Genomic DNA, 8598 nt, shown 5'->3' on the forward strand with positions numbered 1-8598 from the left:
GTCCCTTTAGTAGAGGTGACCCTATATAACAGGTTCTGGCCAAAGGTAGAGGTCCTCGGAATGGAATTACTTCCCAGAAGAAAAGTATACCTGGAGAAAATCCTCAGAACCTACAGTGGCCCAGAGAATTTAGCTTCCACCTCATGACCGCAAGAACAAACTCCGCACTAAGGCTGCACAACTCGGAACACATCTGACTCCCTGAACTTCTTATTGCAGGAGATAAATTCAACCCCATTTCTTCAAACACTCTAAAAGTTTCCTACTATCTGTATCTGAAAGCTTTCCCTAACTAATTCACCAAGTAAGAATTTCATTGCCTGAAATAGTATAGTCCTTTTATCATAGGTCATAACTGTTATTTCCCAAATCAGAATTTTTTAAAATCCTGGAGCTGTGAGCCTAAGCTAACCTACTGAGCTCTGCTGATGACAGTAAACCCAGGAAGGACACATAAAAAATTTTAATAATTATCTATAGGAGGGAAGAAAAAAATGGGGTAAATAGTGACAAAGATGAGAGATTTCTCAAAAATTACCTTTTTACATTTTGATATTTTTAAACCATAAATATATAGTCTACCCAAACTATGTAAATAAATCAAAGAAGGATATATTAGCCTTATACCATTTCTGTCAAGAAATCAACAAAATAGGGGCGCCTGGGTGGCTCAGTCATTAAGCGTCTGCCTTCGGCTCAGGTCATGATCCCAGGGTCCTGGGATTGAGCCCCGCATCGGGCTCCCTTTTCGGCGGGAAGCCTGCTTCTCCCTCTCACACTCCCCCTGCTTGTGTTCCCTCTCTCGCTGTCTCTCTCTGTCAAATAAATAAATAAAACCTTTAAAAAAAAAAAAAGAAATCAACAAAACATTACCTTTCTTGGGTCTAGGGGATAATTCGAGGTGCTTTTCTGTAACAATCTTCTTTTCAGCTGTTAATGACTGCAGGAAGATGACAATAATAATAATAATGATAATATAGTAATTTATGTGAACAAGGGCTAAAACCAAAAATATTTTGTAAAATACTCAAAACCTTAAACTATACCCTCCTTAAAATATGCCTCTCTTTTATTTATATTTACCAATAAGTATTCCCAAAGCACATACTCCTCATACATATATAAATGTATTCTTATGTTCTACCAGAATCTAAACAGAGAACTAACCATTAAGAGTTTGTAACAGTATTCCATTTTGTACATATCTGTATTTCAAAATTAGCATACATACAAATATTAACCAGAATATCTTGTTGCCAAAAGATCCTGAGTATACAAGCATTTCATAAATATACTTCTTGTGAAGAGTAGGATGCTCAAAGATTTCATCTTCTAAGAAACCTCTCAGTAGTATCCTACATTTACAAAGAAGTACAAAGGTTGGGCCTGGCATAAAGAGGTGATTACTAACTTGCCACAATTACTAAGGGAATTCAAGGTTGAAAAAAGAAGACTGTACCGGGACGCCTAGTGGCTCAGCCAGTTAAGCGGCTGCCTTCGGCTCGTGTCAAGATCCTAAGGTCCTGGGATCCAGTCCCACATCCCCACATCAGGCTCCTTGCTTAGTGGGGAGCCTGCTTCTCCCCCTGCCTGCTACTCCCCCCGCTTGTGCTCACTCTCTCTCGCTCTCTGATTTAAAAAAAAAAAAAAAAGACGACTGTACCAATTACTGTGTCCTGAAATAAGGTAGGGAGTTCCAAAGAAATAAAATTACAGTGGCCTAAACACTCAGGAATCTAAGTATCCTTTGGCATTCAAGGAAAACAATTTTATAATTACTTTACCAGAGTCTCAGAAGTGTCCTGAAATCCTTCTCCACATCTGAGCCATGCTTCAGAGAGGGAAGCAGCTGCCCCCACTGTCCTGAGACCTGCTCTTCTGAACTTCAGTGGACTCCCTCTTGGAAAGGATGGGTATTCTATATCCCAATTTCTTTGTCTCTGTAGAGATGGTTTTTAAAGAAAAAAAAATGAAAAACAAAAATCAAATAAACTTCATTAAATATACATTAAGTTGACATTCCTGTGGAAACCCAGGAATGGCAATGGTGAAGGCATATGTTTTGAATGTCTCTGAATCCCCATGTAAAAAAAAAAGTAACAAGAAAGCACATAAACATGTACAATTAGAGAACAAATTCCAAAATACAAATAGGTAAGGACAAATATTCAACCCTCCAAAAGTCCTGCATATGATTCTATCTGAGAGCAACCCTGAGAGAAGTGAAGGAGCAAAGGAGGATCTGAGTACATAGACATGTGGTGTTCACTAGGAAGTGGAGCAGGCAAGCTGAGAATGAAATGGTACCTGAAACAGGATGAGGACAAGGGTTCCACCCAAGAAGATCCAAAGGAGTAGGAGCAGTCTAGGACATTTAGCACTGGTCAGCCAGGACTACCTTCTTGGACTGGGCCTCACACTGCAGAGAAATTGCTGGCAGTGGAATCTGCTCAGCAGCACAGGGATGGTAGAGACAAAGAAAAGAAAAGGTCCAGATGGAGTGGAGGAAGGGAACTGAGCCAGAAAATATCTAAATAACAAATAAACATGTGGCCATATTTTTGCAAATTACAAGAAAACAACAGAAATTATCAAAGCTATTTTGAATCCTGCCTTCTTCTAAAAATGCACAGAAACTATAACATAAAAATAGGCAATAGAAAGGGATCAAGGTTAAATCCAGTACAAAGTTATAATTAGAAAAAATGGAATGGAGCAGAATAACATTCCAACACACAAAGAAAGCATACTAAAGACATGTTGATAGAACAGAAAAAGTGTAACCTATTATTTCAATATAAGACAACATATTTAGATTACAAAAAGTCAGAAATGAAGTAACAAAACTTAAGCAGTAGAATAAAGTTAAAAAATCAGCTGAAGGAAAGAGCCCAGATGTCCATCCACAGATGAATGGATAAAGATGTGGTTTATATACATGATATACAATGTACATACAATGGAATGAATATATATATACACACACATATATATACACATACACACACACACACACATATCCATACAGTGGAATGTTACTCAGCCATCAAAAAGGATGAAATCTTGCCATTTACAACAACATGGACGGAGCCAGAGTATGTTATGCTAAGTGAAATAAGCCAGTCAGAAAGACAAATACCATGATTTCACTCATATGTGGAATTTAAGAAACAAAACAGATGAACATGGGGGGAAGAGAAAAAGAGAGAGATGCAAACCATAAAACAGACTCTTAACTACAGAGAAAAAAATGAGGGTTTCTAGAGGGGAGGTAAGTAGAGGAAAGGGTTAAATGGGTGATGGGGATTAAGGAGAATACTTGTGATGAATACTGGGGTTATTGTATGTAAGTGAGGAATCACTAAATTCTACTCCTGAAACTAATATTACACTGTATGCTAACTGGAATTTAAATAAAAACTTGAAACAAAAAATAAAATATTCTCTCAACATGGAAAAAAAATCAGCTCAGGAAAAAAAGACTAAACTGGAAGGAATCCAAAAGCAAGTAGCTATCACAGATAATCCTTAAAAAATAAGAAGGAAATTTTAAAGTTCACCTACCTCCAATGAAGAAAGTAAAAGTATTCAAGAGAAACAGAGTGATCAATCAAGTCTCTCTTGTGATCCAACACACAGATAATAGCAATCCCTGAAGAAGAAGAAAACCAAGATAATGGGACAGAACAAATATTAAAAACTGCAATTCCAGAAAAACCTTCCTGAAATCTTAAAAAAAAAACTGCATATTGAAGCACACCACATACCTGGTAATATCAACCCCAAAGCAATCAAAACCAAGATATATCCTAGAAAACAGATCTTTAAACAAATGCTTTGTACATCTAGGGAAAGGAATAAATGACTTACAAATGAATAAAAATTACCTTATCATAGGATGTTGACAGCAACTTTATGCCAGAAAAAAAAAAAACAGAAAAGTGTATTTAAGATACTCAAGGGAAGAAAATGTGAGTGAAGGAGTTTTATCCAGCAACAGTGATAACACTGATTTATTTTCTCCAAATGTTTTTGTATAAGTTTTGCTTTTTTTTTTTTACAAATGTCTACAACATGCATTCATTTCATAAGATTTTAAATTTGCATTTTATTTAAGGAAAATCTTTTAGATTTGTATCACAAATCAAATTAAGGTCAACTACTATAAGTTGATCACCTGAATAATACAAAAAAACCCCTCATCAACATCATTGTGGTTAAAAAAGAAATGAATTAAGATTAAAATACACCAGTAAAACGTCCATAACTAGAACAGAGGGAACAAATCCAAAAAACAAATTCAGCCATAACATAGATGGTATTTTAATATGTAAGAGCCCTAAGCATATTCCTCTTTATGTAGAAATTCCTATGGCAGGGCAGGACTACAAAAGGAAGCATCTATCCTCAAGAGGGTATTTACCCTCCACTAGTGGCAGTTTCCCCTGACAGCTCTGAAGAAGCTCGCTTTGTTAACTAGAACAGTAAATAAAGAGGAAGATAACATTTGGTCTCTTTTGAGCCAAATTTTTTTTTTTTTAACTCCAGAATACTCTTTAATGCATTAAATCAGCCCGCGTCAGCTCTGTAAACTAATGGGTGACATGGGGGAATAGGACAGGGAAGTACAAGATGAGCCTGAAATATCCTGAACCAGACAGTAAGAAAGCACTCAAGGAATGAGAACATGTCATAAGGACACATGAGCCTGCGTGAATGGCCTCTCACTGGCCAAATGTGGAACATTCCTGCACCAAATAAATAATGACAGTAAAGGATTATAACCTATTGAATAAAATAGGCATATGAGTCTACATTGATATAAACAGTGGATTTAGAAAATCATCAATGAAAGCTGAAACTAGTAGGTGACAGTTTAATGATGCAGAGGATATTTACATGCTCATGAAGCATCTCCCCACAAATTACTTATTAATTCCAAAGGGAAAAACAGTAACTTTAAAGTGGGGAAACCTGCCAGACACCACTTTAATCAAGTAACCAGCATCAAGTGCCTCTTGATTGGAGGCACTGAAAAGAACACAAGATTTCTGTGGTATTCCTACCAGAGAGAAATAACCTAAATCTAAACTGGGGAAAATATCAGACAAGACCACAATAACTGGACTGTACACCTCAGCAATGACAAGGTCAAGAAATACAAAGAAAGTCTGAAGAACTGTTTCAGATTAACAAAAGATTAAAGAGGCATGGAAAGGAAATGAAATGTATGATCCTAGATTGGATCTTGGACCAAAGGAAAAAAGGTCATTATTAGGCAATTGATAAAATTTGAATATGAACTGTTGACTAGATAATAATATTGTATCAGTTTTTAATTTCTTATTTTTGTAATTATACTATGCTTGTGTAAGAGAATATCCTTATTCTGGAAATAAATATTTAGGGGTAGAGGTACAGAAAAAAAATTGATACACACATGCATGGGGAGAGAAAGAGGGAGAGGAGGGGGAGAAAGAGGAAAAGAAAGAGAGAGAGGCAAAAAATAATAAACTAGTGAAATGGACTAAAGGGTTATATTAGTTTCCTAGGATTGCTGTAACAAATGACCACAAACTCAGTGGCTTAAAACAACATAATTATTCTCACAATTCTGGAGCCAAGAAGTCCAAAATGAAGGTGTTAGCCCCTCTGGAGGCTCCAGGGAAGAATCTTTCCTGGCCTCTTTCTCCCAGCAATCCTTGCCTTCATTGGATTGTGGCTGCATCATTCCCATCTCTGCCTCTGTCATCTTGTGGCCTTCTCTCACGTGTCTCCCTGTGTATCTCCTCTTCTCACAAGTCACTGGGATTTAGGGCTCACCCTAATGCAGTAGAACTTCATCTTAACTAATTACATCTGCAAAGGTCCTATCTCCAAATAAGTCTACCTTCTGGAGTTCCAGGTGGACAGGAGTTTGTAGAGGACACTATTTAACCTATTTACAGTTCCACCATAAGAAACTTCATTACACTATTCTTCCAACTTTTCTGTAAATTTGAAATTCTGTCAAAATAAAAGTTACCAAAAAAAAAAAAAAAACAAACCCACTAAATAACTACATAAGCCCAGGATGATCCCAGCAAGAAGAGAAATATAGTCAATTTTCATTATTCATAGTAGTTATCATTCAATAAAGTCACCACAAACAATGAATAGCAAATACTGAACCACTATTTCTAGGGGAAATACAGGATTGATTCCTGTCAGTATACAACCTTATTTTATGTGTATTTCTGCTTAAAAACACCTTATTTAATATATATAGTTGATTCTTTAACATTGAACTCATGGCCAACAGCACTACAACTCATACCTGAACAAAGCTGATCTAACATGAATTTTCTCTGTAAGGCACATCACAGTTGTTCTGCACTGAGGGACACTAGACAGCACCTAAGAACTACGCTTGGGGGCCATTTTACACAGTGAAATCACACAAAGCACAAAACTGTGAAAAACATGGCATTAAGTAGACCAAGAAAGGACACACTTATTTACAGTGTAAAGAGCTGGAACAAGCAGGCAGAATGGGCCCTTGTTCGACCTCAGCTGAGAACTTACACGTCAAGCGACTCAAATTTTTCTCTGCTCTACACATGTCCACAAATTACTGTAAAAGCACCGCAAGCATTGATTTGGAGATTACAAATAAATTTGGGCAAAGAGGGGAATTTGTTAATACAGAATCTGAATAATGAAGATCGACTATACTTTGAATAGAACTTTAAAAGGAAGCAATTAAAGTGGTTAAAACACAAAAGTGTTTCATTGCTTCATTGTTTTACTATCCAGCCCCTCAGAAACCACTTTTCCTTCTTGTTGCTGCTCTGCTCAATTTTTCATTTCTTTAGATACACCATGCTTATGAATTTTATTTATTCATTTTGAAACTTTACTCCCTAAAAAAGTAAATGCATGCCACCATACATCTTTGGGCTACTCCCCCTGGAAAGTTTCTAAATAGTATTTGTTTGTGGTATCATTTTAAAAATTTGGGGAACAAATAAGATATCTAACTGAATGCAAAGGGGAGTTTTCTTGAGTATCTGAATAAATCCCAACGGCTCAAGCCATATACTTGAAGAATGTAAATGCTTTTGCACCCAGGAATTTACATACATTCAGAAGAGTGACTCAGGGACGCTCAAGTCTGAGGAACAGATAGAAAGTTTTAACCAAGCTAGCAAGCACTGTGAGGCTCAGAGCTCATTCTATCAAATATTTGCCCATTTGTTTCTTCAGAGGTCTTTCCTTCCCTCAGGTAACAGAGCATTTCTCAGGCCTGTCACTCACTGCTCTGGTTACATTTGACTGGTCCTTTGCTTCTCTAGATTTCATCCACACTCAGATTCTTTAGGGACTAGAACCCTCTAATTAATATAAATGACAGAAATATGATGTTCTTATCTTCAGTCAACATTTATTGAGTGCCCAGTGCATGCAGACACTCTGCTAGGCCTCAGGGATACAAGATGAGCAAGAAAGACCCTGCTCTCCAGTACCTCAGGCTGTGGTGAGAGAAACTCTCCCACAAATCTGATGACATGAAAGCCTGAGCCCAAGTTCAGATACTGGCTAGCCTGGCCTTCAACGTTACTCTTCATCCATCCCCTCCACTCCCCCAATCAATCTGTTCTCCCCCTTCACACACTCAACAGAGCCTGCACATTTCCACCACCATAACTGCATCCATGGCACTCTTTGCTGGAAATCACCTCTCCACTCCCTTCAGTCTCTCCAACTCTGTCACAGATCAATGCTCTTCTCGTCCATGAAATATCCCCCAATACCTCCACATACATACCTCCTCCTGTGAAGCCATCACATCTCCAGTATATTCTACTCCTTCCATTAGAACAATAGGAGACATGTGCCTGATCATCTCATCACCTCAGTGCACAGTGCTCCCCTCACAGAGGTACTCATTAAAATGACTGCTAAATGAATATGTAAATTATTTATCATACTAATCATCACTGCATCACAGATGCTAATGATATCTAAAGTAAATCAGACAGTAGGCGTAAGCTTAAGGGGAAATTCAGTATACTACATTTCCATTTTATCCATCGAATGTAACAATACCTCTACCCCACAGATCCCTTTACACTGTTAGTAATCATTGTATATGTCTCTCTCCAGTGTTTACTCAGCCATAGAGGAGGCACTTACAATGCAGCTTCATTGGCCTTCTCACCCAGCCATCTTTTTTTTTTTTTTTTTTTTTTTGAGGCTACTGGGAAAAGATTCTCTTCTTCCCAACTTGGTCAAGGATGTGACCCCAAAGCAGCCAGCAGCCTTGTCCTATACCATATGAAGAAACCTGAGAAAGTGAGAAGAGGTACAAGTTGTGCTCCAGGTTATAGGCCAAGCATTTGAGCAATTCAGGTGCCCAGGGGCTGTGAGCTGCAAGTCTACCCATCAATCTTTTGTACCTTTGTCCAGTTTAAGTTAGGCTTCAATTACTAGCTACTGAGCTAAACTATAGCACTCAGTTTATGTTTCTCCCAAACTGAAGTGATTCACTGAGCATTCTGAAGGTATACAGCTAAAAAGTTTTCCCCCTTCAATGACCTTAGGTTCTAAGAATATGCA

The 8598-nt window shown here is 37.6% G+C and overlaps 1 long non-coding RNA gene across 1 annotated transcript; it reads right to left on the reverse strand.

The window, feature by feature from the left end:
* Window positions 1–886: 886 nt before the first annotated feature.
* Window positions 887–8191, reverse strand: LOC123323741. Its single transcript, XR_006539523.1, has 3 exons — window positions 8176–8191; window positions 1785–1940; window positions 887–940 (listed from the first exon to the last, which is right to left on the reverse strand). It is a non-coding gene; the product is annotated as an uncharacterized LOC123323741 (long non-coding RNA).
* Between the last annotated feature and the right edge of the window lie 407 nt (window positions 8192–8598).

This window comes from Neomonachus schauinslandi, unplaced genomic scaffold (genome assembly GCF_002201575.2).
Source record: "Neomonachus schauinslandi unplaced genomic scaffold, ASM220157v2 HiC_scaffold_600, whole genome shotgun sequence".
NCBI lineage: Eukaryota > Metazoa > Chordata > Mammalia > Carnivora > Phocidae > Neomonachus > Neomonachus schauinslandi.